The sequence below is a fragment of the Oreochromis aureus genome, linkage group 18, assembly GCF_013358895.1.
Source record: "Oreochromis aureus strain Israel breed Guangdong linkage group 18, ZZ_aureus, whole genome shotgun sequence".
Taxonomy (NCBI): domain Eukaryota; kingdom Metazoa; phylum Chordata; class Actinopteri; order Cichliformes; family Cichlidae; genus Oreochromis; species Oreochromis aureus.
Genome location: NC_052959.1, coordinates 16079294 through 16090444, shown reverse-complemented (window position 1 = coordinate 16090444; position 11151 = coordinate 16079294). Strand labels below are relative to the sequence as shown.

At 41.1% G+C, this 11151-nt stretch overlaps 1 long non-coding RNA gene across 1 annotated transcript; it reads left to right on the top strand.

Moving 5' to 3' along the window:
- The first annotated feature begins 5699 nt into the window (after positions 1 to 5699).
- On the top strand, positions 5700 to 10732 carry LOC116316950. The gene is made up of 3 exons (XR_004199209.2): positions 5700 to 5817; positions 9475 to 9633; positions 9755 to 10732. It is a non-coding gene; the product is annotated as an uncharacterized LOC116316950 (long non-coding RNA).
- Positions 10733 to 11151: the final 419 nt, after the last annotated feature.

Genomic DNA, 11151 nt, shown 5'->3' with positions numbered 1-11151 from the left:
TATGAAAATGATCTGCTGGAGTCATACTTTTTTATTGCAGTATGAAATAATAAAACAGTCTGATCTGTGGGCTGTTCACACCTGTGTCTGAACACAGAAAAAACTGCAAAGTCTGTGTGTAACTGATTTTTCTATTAACCCGGCCACACTGCAGGAAACCACATTTTAGAGGTCCTGTTTATGAAGAGCTCGAAATGTATGCATGGAAATTGAATCAGTGCCAGGTGATTAAGAGGGTCTATTAATGTAATTAAATTTAGGAACCATGGAACAAGTTAATTATCTATACATTTAGCCATGTAGACACGGGCAAGATGACCTGCTGGTGTTCAAGTATAAGAAGGGAGAAGAAAGATGACTGTGCCATAAAGAGAGAAAATAACAGCTGAGGCTGTAGCATACATTGATGGGCCACAGTGTTTGGTACAGTTGTTCAACTGTTCATGAATACAATCACATTTACCACATGGACAAGGTCAAGATAATGGGGAATTAGCGTGACTTGCACGACTTTAAACATGACATGATTGTTGATGTGAGACGGGCTGGTCTAAGTATTTCAGAAACTACTGATCTACTGGGATTTTTCTGTACATCCATTTCTAGGATTAACAGAATGATCTGAAAAGGACAAAAAGGAGAAAGCATCACTTCAGTCAAACAACCAAGGCACGCAGAAGGGCATGCACAAAATAACCTTGAAGGAGATGGGGTACAGGTTGGATGTTTTCAGTAGCAGAAGACCACACCAGGTTCCGTTCCAAAAGCAACTAGTAGCAAGTAACTGATCATGTCCATCTCTTTATGGCCAAGGAATACTCTCCTTCTAATCTCTGATTCCAGCAGGCACTGTGTCACAAAGCTCAAATCATCTCAAGCTGGTTTCTTGATTATGGTGAGTTCACTGTCCTCAAATAGCCTCCACGCTCACCAGATCTCACTCCAACAGAGTACGTTTGGGATGTAATGGAAGAGGAGATTCACATCATGGATATGAAGCTCTCAAATCTGCAGCAACTGTGTGATGCTGTCATGTGAGGAATGTTTCCAGCACCTTGTTGAATCTACTAATCTGTCTAATTGAAGATTTAAGGCAGTTCTGAAAGCAGACGGGAGTTCAACCCAGTACCAGCAAGGTTTAGCTAATAGAGTCCATTTAATCTATTTTGCGTGCAGTAAAGCAGATTTTTACTCCTTTATTGTTACAATTTCTTTCAATTTTTTCCCACATAAGCAGTTTGTTTTTTTAAAATCGAAACTAACAATTAAGCCTTGAAAGTACAGTATCAAAAAGAGCTTACTGACATTGAGGAAGTAAAACCTCATCTTCCCACAGTGCTGGCGCTAGTGTTCGTTACATGGTCAAGTCATATCTTTAAATCCACAACGGGGAAATTAAAAAATTCTCCCATAAACAACAAAACATTTTTAGCACGTGCTCTGGAGAAGCGACATGTGACGAGTATCCGTAAGGTAAAAATAGGAATGATGAGCTTCCCAAGAATGACTTATCAAAACACCACTGACTTACAGTGATCAGCCACAACACTAAAACTATGGCTGAAATGAATAACAATCATCTTGTTCCAATGAAATGTTTTGCAGAAGTTACTTTGGCTGTGACTCTCTCAGCTACATATTACCACAGACCAAGATAGACCCAACGCAACACAAAAACTGCACAAGAGACATGACAAACAGCCCAAGGTGTTGAACTGTCTTTAAACTCCCCAGACTCCACTTAGGTGCTCTGGAACAAGCTCACAACATACATGATATCCCACAAGCCCCAAAGGATCTGCTACCAAAACCTCGTTCAAGACACCACTGACAGCCCTAGAGAGTTTTATTTTTCTGTGTGATTCTGTATGGGCAAATATAGTTTGTTCTTTTGAGTTAACATCTGTAATTACTGCTTGCTTGCAGACAGGAAATACTGGAATACTTGCAGTCAGCTCCAGCTTCCCCACGAGCAGCTGCAACGTTTAAGGGGAACTCTTTTGTTAATGGGCCTAAAATCCAGTTTACAAGCGACATAGGCTAAACACTCCAGTGACAAGAGCTTATTTAGGTAATGCAAATGCTGAGCTCCAGACTTCCCATGCTGTGACCTTTGCTACACCTACATGGCCCTGATACCCAGTCTAGAACCAGATCTGCATACTTTCACCACAAAATTAGAGAACCTGAAGTCAGAATTACTGAGAGCACGGATGATGGGAAAGAAACTGATTGGCCAATGATTGGTAGATACATCCCAATGTCAGCCATGAGTACTAGATGATAATCTGTGGTCGAACCTGTGGAAATGTAGGCTGGTTCTCAAATGACACTGAGGCAGAATATACTCAGCAGCATGCTGGTGAGAAAGTACAGTTTGGGTTGTTAAACTGGTTCTGTTCTGAAAATGTGAAAATAGTTCCCTTGGTATTACCAATGGAACCCCTTAATAATTTAAGCACTTAGCATCTAATATTTAATTCAACAGTATTAGATGAGTCAGAAATTTCACAGTCATCAAAGACTGCATGAAAGACAAACTGAATATATGATTATTCAGAAATATTTTTCATTGTTTTTTCTCCCACAAGTGAGATACACCTGCTGACGATGTTATCATAGTTTGTGCTTTCTATGATAATGTGATTTTGTAGTTCCCAGAGGAAGCACTTGTCAGGTTTGAATCCAGACCAGAACCTGATCTGTGTTGTGAAAAAGCCCCTAAAACCACAGAGATGTGCAGTGATTAGGCTTGTTGTGCTGTTGTCAGTGACAAAATCAAATCAATCTTCAAAAGGGTAAATAGGAACTGAAATGTCCTCATGCTAAGTTGCGAGCTTGTTGGCTACACCCATGAGTCGTGGTCAGAAATTTATATGTGCTCATTATGGCCATGCATGTCAACATAATTTTGGCCTTTTATTGATTTCTTTGAACTGTTCTTTTTCCAGGGTGGAATGATTGGACAACATACATCTTTAGTGACTTTACAAAACAGGAATTGGATGGGCAAGTTTTGTATTTTCTCTAATCCTCACAGAGTCAAAGTATATATACAGGCTTACATATATTCTCTGCTTGCGCTGCGTTACAGTGTTCATACACTGGATGATGGTAATCCTCCTGCCCTTGGAGTTGAACCTGGCTATCATAAGTCTTGGTGGGACAGGTTCCCATGCTATCAGCGCCCTCATAGCCTCTGGCGCCAACAGTAGCGCGAGTCCTTGGGTGTGATCGTGGTCCGCGTCTTCGTGCCCGGAGTAGATTATGGTTTCACCTGAAGACAGTCTGGTCTGGCCACTTCCATTCCATTGGGTCTCACATAGTCCGAGAACCTTGATGCTGTATCTTCTCATCTCATTGGCCACCTGTGCTGACTTGCCACTTTCATACAGGGTTCTGATGTTCCAGGTCCCTATCCTGGTCTTGGCCTTGGTCGTAAGAAGACTTGTCGGCGAGCTTGCTTCCCAAAGGCTTTCACCGGCACGCGTCATGGGCCCCACTGAAGAGGAGTCTTCCCGTCCAGGCAGTTGTTGGGATGTACTTGTTGTTGCAGTTTCTGCAGCATGGCTTTTTTTAGAGGATGGGGTTGCTAGCCACACGCACAACCTTTCTCTTTTTCATCCTGGACTTGGGACCAGGCAATGGTGGAGTTGGCTTAAATATATACACTCTCCTAAATTTTTTAAGAAGTGGTGCTGATGGTTCTACAAAATCTTTTAACTTGACAAGGCCAAGGCGTATTCACTTCTCTTGATTGACTACAATTGGTAGTTTCTCTTTGCCGGAATAAAAAGAATTTGTTTGACTGCACTAATTGGATTAACCAATACTCAGAATAATGGGAAGGTCCAACAAATTCAATAAAGATCTAAGAAGTAGAATTGTAGATTTACACAAGTTGGGAAGGTCACTTGAAACCATTTCTAAACAACTGCAGATTCTAAGATCATCAATTCAAGCAGTGGTATGTAAGCAAGCAAGTTACTTGGATGTCAAACTGTCACCCTCAGATAAGAGGAAATTGGTTAGGATGTTCAGGAACAAACCAGGAAACACCACATCTACAGCCTACCACGAACTGGAAATTGCTTGAATACCAGTACTCTGTCCACAGTGAAGCAAATTTTACAGTACTCTGCAAGCTTGACTGAAATTTATAGCTGCCCCACACAGACAAGCCAAATGCCTTCTGGAGAAAAGTTTGTCAGAAGAGACAAAAATTGAGCTATTTGGCTACAATGACCAGAGGTGTGTTTGGAGGGGTAAAGGTGAGGCTTTCAAACCTAAGAACACTTTACCAGCTGTCCAGCATGGTGGTGGTGCTCTGGGGTTGTTTCGCTGCCAGTTGTATTGGTATATTGCACAAAGTGCATGAAATAATAAAAGAGGACTACCTCCATATTCTTCACCTTCACCTCAAACCAACAGCTAGATGGGTGTTGGGTCTTCCAACAGGACAATGATCCCTAATACACATGAAAACTGGTTTTTGTAAACGATAGAGCAGACCACAAGTAAACCGACCACAAGTAAACCTTGACTGTTAATAAAAATGACTGACTGCTCAGTAACCAGCAATCACTGACATCTTCTAGTTTGCATCAGCCTGAGCGTACATGTAGAAGCTGGTATTTTATGAAGTCCGCCTTTTTTTGAAAATTTTGCTGAAATGTTCACATATTTGAAGCAGTATCAACAAAGAAGACTGTCTTTAGATTTTCTCATGTGACCAGTCTTCTAGTTTGCAGTCAATGTTAAATGTCCACCTCTCACCTGCATGATGTGACCAGTCCCGAATGTTTACCTCTCACCCCAACTATGTGACCGGAGAAGTTGTGGAGTGGGTGGGCCCCCGTGATGATGTGCTCACAAGGTCCACACTGTCCAGAAAGTCCTGTGCACACCTAGTTCCACCCACCATCCCTCTCTCACTCTCTCTCCTGCTCACTTTCCCCTCACCTTTCTCCCTTCTGCGCTCCCCCGTACTCTTCTCCTGCTCCCCTCAAGACTCAGCTATTCGTTAAGAGACTCTGCTTGAGGAGTTTTTGGAGACGCTCGTCGCTTGCAGCCGCCATGGTTCACAGCAGCAGCAGCATCTGCAGAGTTGCCCTGCTGGTACTCTTCAGCCTCCTGGTAGCCTTTGTCCATGCAGGTAAAACCTCTAGTTCTGATTAATAACATATATATATATATATATATATATATATATATATTTGTGGAATACATTTGTCTAATACATAATAAAGTTCAACTGGTTGCGCAGGAGTTAATGGAGGTGGAAATGTTTCAGAATGAAACATGCAAAACCGTAAAGAAAGCATCAGTCTGTCACATTTCAAATGTGGTCAAATTAATTTTTTCAATTTTTTTAAGTAGGTCGAGGTGATTTCTTTACAGACACTGAGACAATTTCATAATCTCCATAAGGAAGAAAGAATTTTCTTTTATTATAGCTGAGCTTTTCTTATATATGAGTACATTTTTAGGGTTTTTAGACATTGTTGCCTGCGTTTCTCACAGCTCTCAAACAAAAAAACTTGTTATATTCATGTCATTTTTCCCACAAAGGCACACTGAGGGCCTGATGTGTGTGTCGGCGGCTTGATGTAAATGATGCAGTTGTGAGAACTGAGAGAGCTGTGAAAGCTGCTCTTTGACGAACAGGATGACTCAGTTGCTTTGCCTGATGTTCGTATGAAACTCAAACCCGCCGCCCTCTCACTCGAGCTAAGCTGAAGTGATTCAGCATAGTGCTGGTTTGGATTTTGGTGGCTCTGGAGTGCATTTTATGGGTGTGAAGAGAATTTAGAGATGGTAAGAAGAACATTTCACACAAAAACTGTTGGTTCTCTGAATAAGGGCTATTTCAGATTGACAATCTAAAATAGCCCTTGACAGACTGCCACATCACTGCTCTTTCTTTCACTTTCTCTTACCTCTGCCAGTATTTCTTTGGAACATATCTCAGATCCACTCGAGAAAACCTCGGGAGACTGTAGACCGGCTCTCAGGCCTAGAGGTCAGAGTAGCAGTCAAGAGGGCAATGGGGCAACAAGGTTCTCCCTGTCCTGTATGGGAAAGAGGCAAAGAAAAATGTTTGACCTGTCACCGATTACACAACACCTACATATATTGTGAAAGACAAGTCTGCGGGAGTTATGACTTGCCTACAGCTTTCTGCATTTTGTGGGCTTTTCTAACTTTGGAGCATGCAGTTGCAAGGTGAAAGCATGTCTTCTATGCCTGCCAACACTGACGAATGAATGCTTTGTTGGATCACAGGGCACACAAAACTCCTGCCAGGAGAAGTGCTAATAAGGCCAAGTCTTCATGGCTACAGGTTGCACCTCTGCTGACTTCATATATAAATTTGCAGTGGCACAGCTGCATTGTCATACAGCGGTGTCGTCAATTGTTGTCACAAGTCTTGACCACAACATCATCCAAGATGAGCGTGACAGGCAGCTTCAATGGTTGACTCAGCATGGGAAACAAACGGAGAAATGTCAAATAAGAAGTTTAAGCAAAAATAGTGTGATAATTACTCACATACACTCAGTATTAGGAATCGTGTCCTTGTCAGTGGTGTAGTTGTGTAATGTGAAAATGGAAAAGAAAGTCTCTTCAGGCTGTCCTGGTTTCATAGTAAAATCCAAAACACACACCAATTATTTTTCAAATATTTTACTGTGGAAAATGTGTCCACCTACTGCGGTATTTTAAGATGGCAAAGAGAGGGCACACAACACCATGTCATGTCTGGGCTGCATTACTTGTGGTTTTCGATGCTCTGCCAGGTTGCTTTTCACATGCATTCGTCTGCGCGGTTTGTCACCTGTCTTACTTGTGTGAAATCCTAAGCAAGGAGGCCAGGGGCCCCAACAAATGGGCCTCTGTGCTTTTTAGTGTCTGAAATCAGCCCTGCCCACAGCCTGCCAAAAGAGTCGTGAGTCTGTGCTGTATGAGAAGAAAGGCTGACGTCTGCAGTTCGAGTGTATCTTTAAATCGAGAGAAACAAGCAATGATTTTTTTCCACCCTGAAAAACGTGATGTACGCGATATGCACGCAGTGAGCAATACTACTGTGAGCAGTAAACCACACGTAAATGACAGACGCAGCAAATATGCTACAAATTAAAACTCATATATGCAATTTCATGTTTATTTTTTTGATTTGTCAGAAAGTTCAGAAAACACTCCAATTAAACAAAAAAATTCTTGCAATGTTTTCCTGGTTCACGCTTCACATGGTTAAATCAGACAGACAAAACTGTCATTTTATATATAGCACACATGTTAACACAACCCAAGGCTGCTGTTGATGTTTGTTGCTCTGAATGCTCTGTGGGCTTAAAATGAAAATAACTTCTTTCTAAAACTCATATTTTTATTTTTAGAAATGAAAACTCTTCAATGCACTAGTGTGTACTGCTACTTTCAGAAAACAGTGCGAACTTGCTCTAACAAAAAGCACAACAACAAATATGATGTCGAACATCAGAACTGTTGTACAGGCACTTCATTATATATATCAAAATGACCTGTGCTGGTTTTTTAATGGGAGTAGTACAAACTGTGGTATGGGATCTTTGGTGGTTTCCCTTACGAGTTTCAGAAGAAAGATTTTTGAGGGACGTTTTGAGACTATAATTGAAACACACTAAGGATCCACACACTTCAGCCACCCAAACATATTGTTTCTTTAATCAACAAAACAAATTTTAGCTGTGCTAAAAGCATTACACATCCTTTTAACATGAAAAATGTGCATTAGATAACATGATGTGCCATTGCAGCACAGCAGTGATGACAGTTGATAATGCAGCTCTGTGATACTCTGTAGGTATTCCTTAAAAATCATAAATGCTTTATAATGAATTATTCCATTAAGCATGAACTAATTTTGCACTTATGTATTGCAGTTTAACAGCTAAATATTGTGCATGAATGGTTAAAATCTCCGAAACTCTAATAATATAAATCCAAACTTGACTAATTATCACAATTAACAATCACCACGTTAATAGAGATTATAATCCATTTATAAGAAAACTGTTGTAGGGGTCATGTGAAAGAACTGTGAGTCCAAACATGCTGGGGCACAGACAGTAGATAATATTTTTTTTCTCTAGAGGCTCGCTGACTAGATTTAAACCCCTCCTCATGGAAACAAACCCAACGGAAAACATGTTATTATTTTTTTTACCTTCTGATTAAATCATTCTGTCCAGAAGGTGCAGCCTTTCACACATAGAGAATATTTAATAAACAAGTTTGTTTGACATCCAGTGCCAAGCCACTGGCTGGCTAGAGCCTGTCCGGTTGTTACTGGTTGCAGCCTGCTGCCCTGCGTGACCGCACAAGCTGCCTTTTGTGCCCTCGGCTGAAGGCCTCATTGATGCCTGAGCTGGCCACAGGCCCGGGCCTCCAAACCTTCAGCCAGCTACACACAACTCTGAGTCAATACTGACATCAGGCTGCGTATCAGAGTTTCAGAGATACCACCGCTAACAAGACATGATATGATGTGCACTAGTTTCAGTAATTTTGTCGTGTTTCCCCCTCTGTTAGCAACTAAATAAGGTGTATTTGAGCCTGAAATAAGGATGAAGGAGCTTCCTGAGGGCATCAAAGGCCACAAAGTAAATACGTAGGGTCAAATAGCTGAGTGTAAATATGTTTGCATTACGGTTTTTTGGTATGCGCAGAGTTGAGGACAGAATAATTGAATCTGTGAGGGTCTGAATGGGTGGGCTTGTCTACATCGAGCTTATTTTTTAAGGAGAGATGACGATCAGTTTTTCCCACTCTGATTTCTAAAAAACAGCTGTACAGCTGTTCGATTGCCAGAGCTGTTACCGAGCCGTTAAAGTGGTTTAAACTCTGCAAGTGAGCATTTCCTAAACTCTAAAAATTAGTTAGGAAACACAATTAAGTCCAGAGAGACATCAGGTTTTTCTGGCTACTGCAGCGGTGTGAAAAGTCTCAGGGTGACTTCCTGCTCAGAGCAGAGGAATGCCAGACAAAGAAGATTTGGGATGGAAGGAGAACAGACGACTGAAGTTGAGAGCAGAGTCGGCAAATCGCTTCCTCTCCTACAGGATGTTTGTTTGTTTGTTCTGTTTAAGAGTGGCTGAACCCTTTTGGGGAAAAAGAAACATGTTGAGAGACTCTACCTGGACCTCAAACGGATAAAATGTTCATCTTCTACAAAGAGATCTTTATACCCAGACCTGAGCTGTTAACCCAGTGAGACAAGCGAGACGCTGTTGGAGTCCTTACAGAAAGCCCCATGCATGCAGTTCTGCATCCCACCTAACACAAAGACAAGCAGGCCCGTTAGCAAACCTGGCGCCTCGTCAGTGAAAAGACTTCAGTAAGAAAACATGCAAACATAGCTGATGCAGCACATCAGCCATGTCTTTTCTTTTTTTTAAAGTAAAAGCTATCCTTGTTGTCCTTTTTCTGCAGACACTGTTTCAGACACTGCCCCAGCAACTAGGGACAACCAAGACACCGTGTCTGGAGATGAGCCACCCAGTGACACCACCACCAAACCCCCCTACTTAACAGACCCTCCCTCCACCATCGACTATGATGATGCCACAGAAGTTTTCAATGAAGAGGAAGGTAAAGTTGTCCCATTTATGACTGATCAAGCATGCACACAACCACCAAATTAGTTTTCTTTCCTAATTGTGTGTGTAGATATATATATATGTATAATAAATATATGTGTGTGTGTGTGCAGGGGCCATGGGGCCAGGGGCCATCACAGCCATAGTTATAGCAGTCTTCCTGGGAGCATCTGTCCTCCTCGCTCTCATCGTCATCACACTCAGGAAGTTCACCGCCTCCTAGATGAAACACATATGGTTTATATGTGTGTGTGCATGTGTGTGCGTGTGTGTGTGTGTGTGTGTGTGTGTGTGTGTGTTGGTAAACCATGACATGTCAGTGTTTCTCTGTTGCTTCTCAGTTCCATCTTTCAACTCCAGGCTCGACCTTTGTGTAAAACGTGTCTTTTGCTTTGCTGAAAATTTTGGCAGGCTCCTTATCTGACTATGTGCAGATTTCCTAAATACTCAAATTGTTGCTCAACACGTCCACTTGTTGCTGAAGAAACTATCTTAGAGACTGGCTGGCTCTTCCAGTACAATGCTGTAGCATATTTGTCACTTGTGGGGTTTTTTTTTTTTTTTTTACACATGTTGTTTTCCAGTCATTTCAGTTTTTCGCCTTTCTTCAATACATGATTTTGCTTCTATGTTAGCAGGAAGCGTTTGTGGTTTTGTTTGTCTGTGTCTTACTTTTCCAATCAGTGAGAAATATATTTGAATTTTTTTTAGTCGTACATGGAAGGCTTTTATTGGTCTTTCTCAGTAACTGTACCTGAATCATTTTCAAAAATATTTCCAAGGTGTCACCGTGCAGAAGTTTTCAAGTTTGTATTAAACCATTAACAAACATTTGTAGAGTCAAATTAAGAGGAGAACATCTTTAAAAGGGGCTTTTTCAATGAAAGTAAACAGCCGTGTTGTTTGTACCTGCAGAGCAAATATGCAGTTAGTGCTTGGATGAATGTGCCTTTTGTCTTTGCATGTTTGTGTGGGGTTTTTTGTCTCTCTTTTTTTGCAGGGGGAAAATTACTATAGTATGTAATATTTTTCTGTACAACCCAGAGTCCTCAGTCATACAGCTGGATGCTGCCATTTTATCATCAAGTCAAAAATTATTAAATCAGATTTTAATAGTTTATTGTGTGTGTGTGTGTGTGTGTTTGCACATGATTACTGAATTAACTGTAATTTCTTTCTTTTAGACATTATACATTTTTGTGTACAATTACAGACTGTATATAAAAGATGTGCATCTGGGTTGGAAAACTGAAGCCAATTCAGTTGGGCTTTAAAGCTGTATTCTTTATATTGGCCAACAGGTCGCTATGTATCTGATTGCTAAGATGAAGTCAAATTCTTTGGGAGTTTATAAGAAAGAGACCCCACTGGTCACTCGATGTTTGACTTCAGTAAACACTTTCCTGATCAGTTTGTAGTTCGCTTTCGCTCATATTTACCAAAACATTCACTTTGTAAATTATGGTACCGTTTAGATTTATAAACATGATGAAGCATGGTATGATCCATG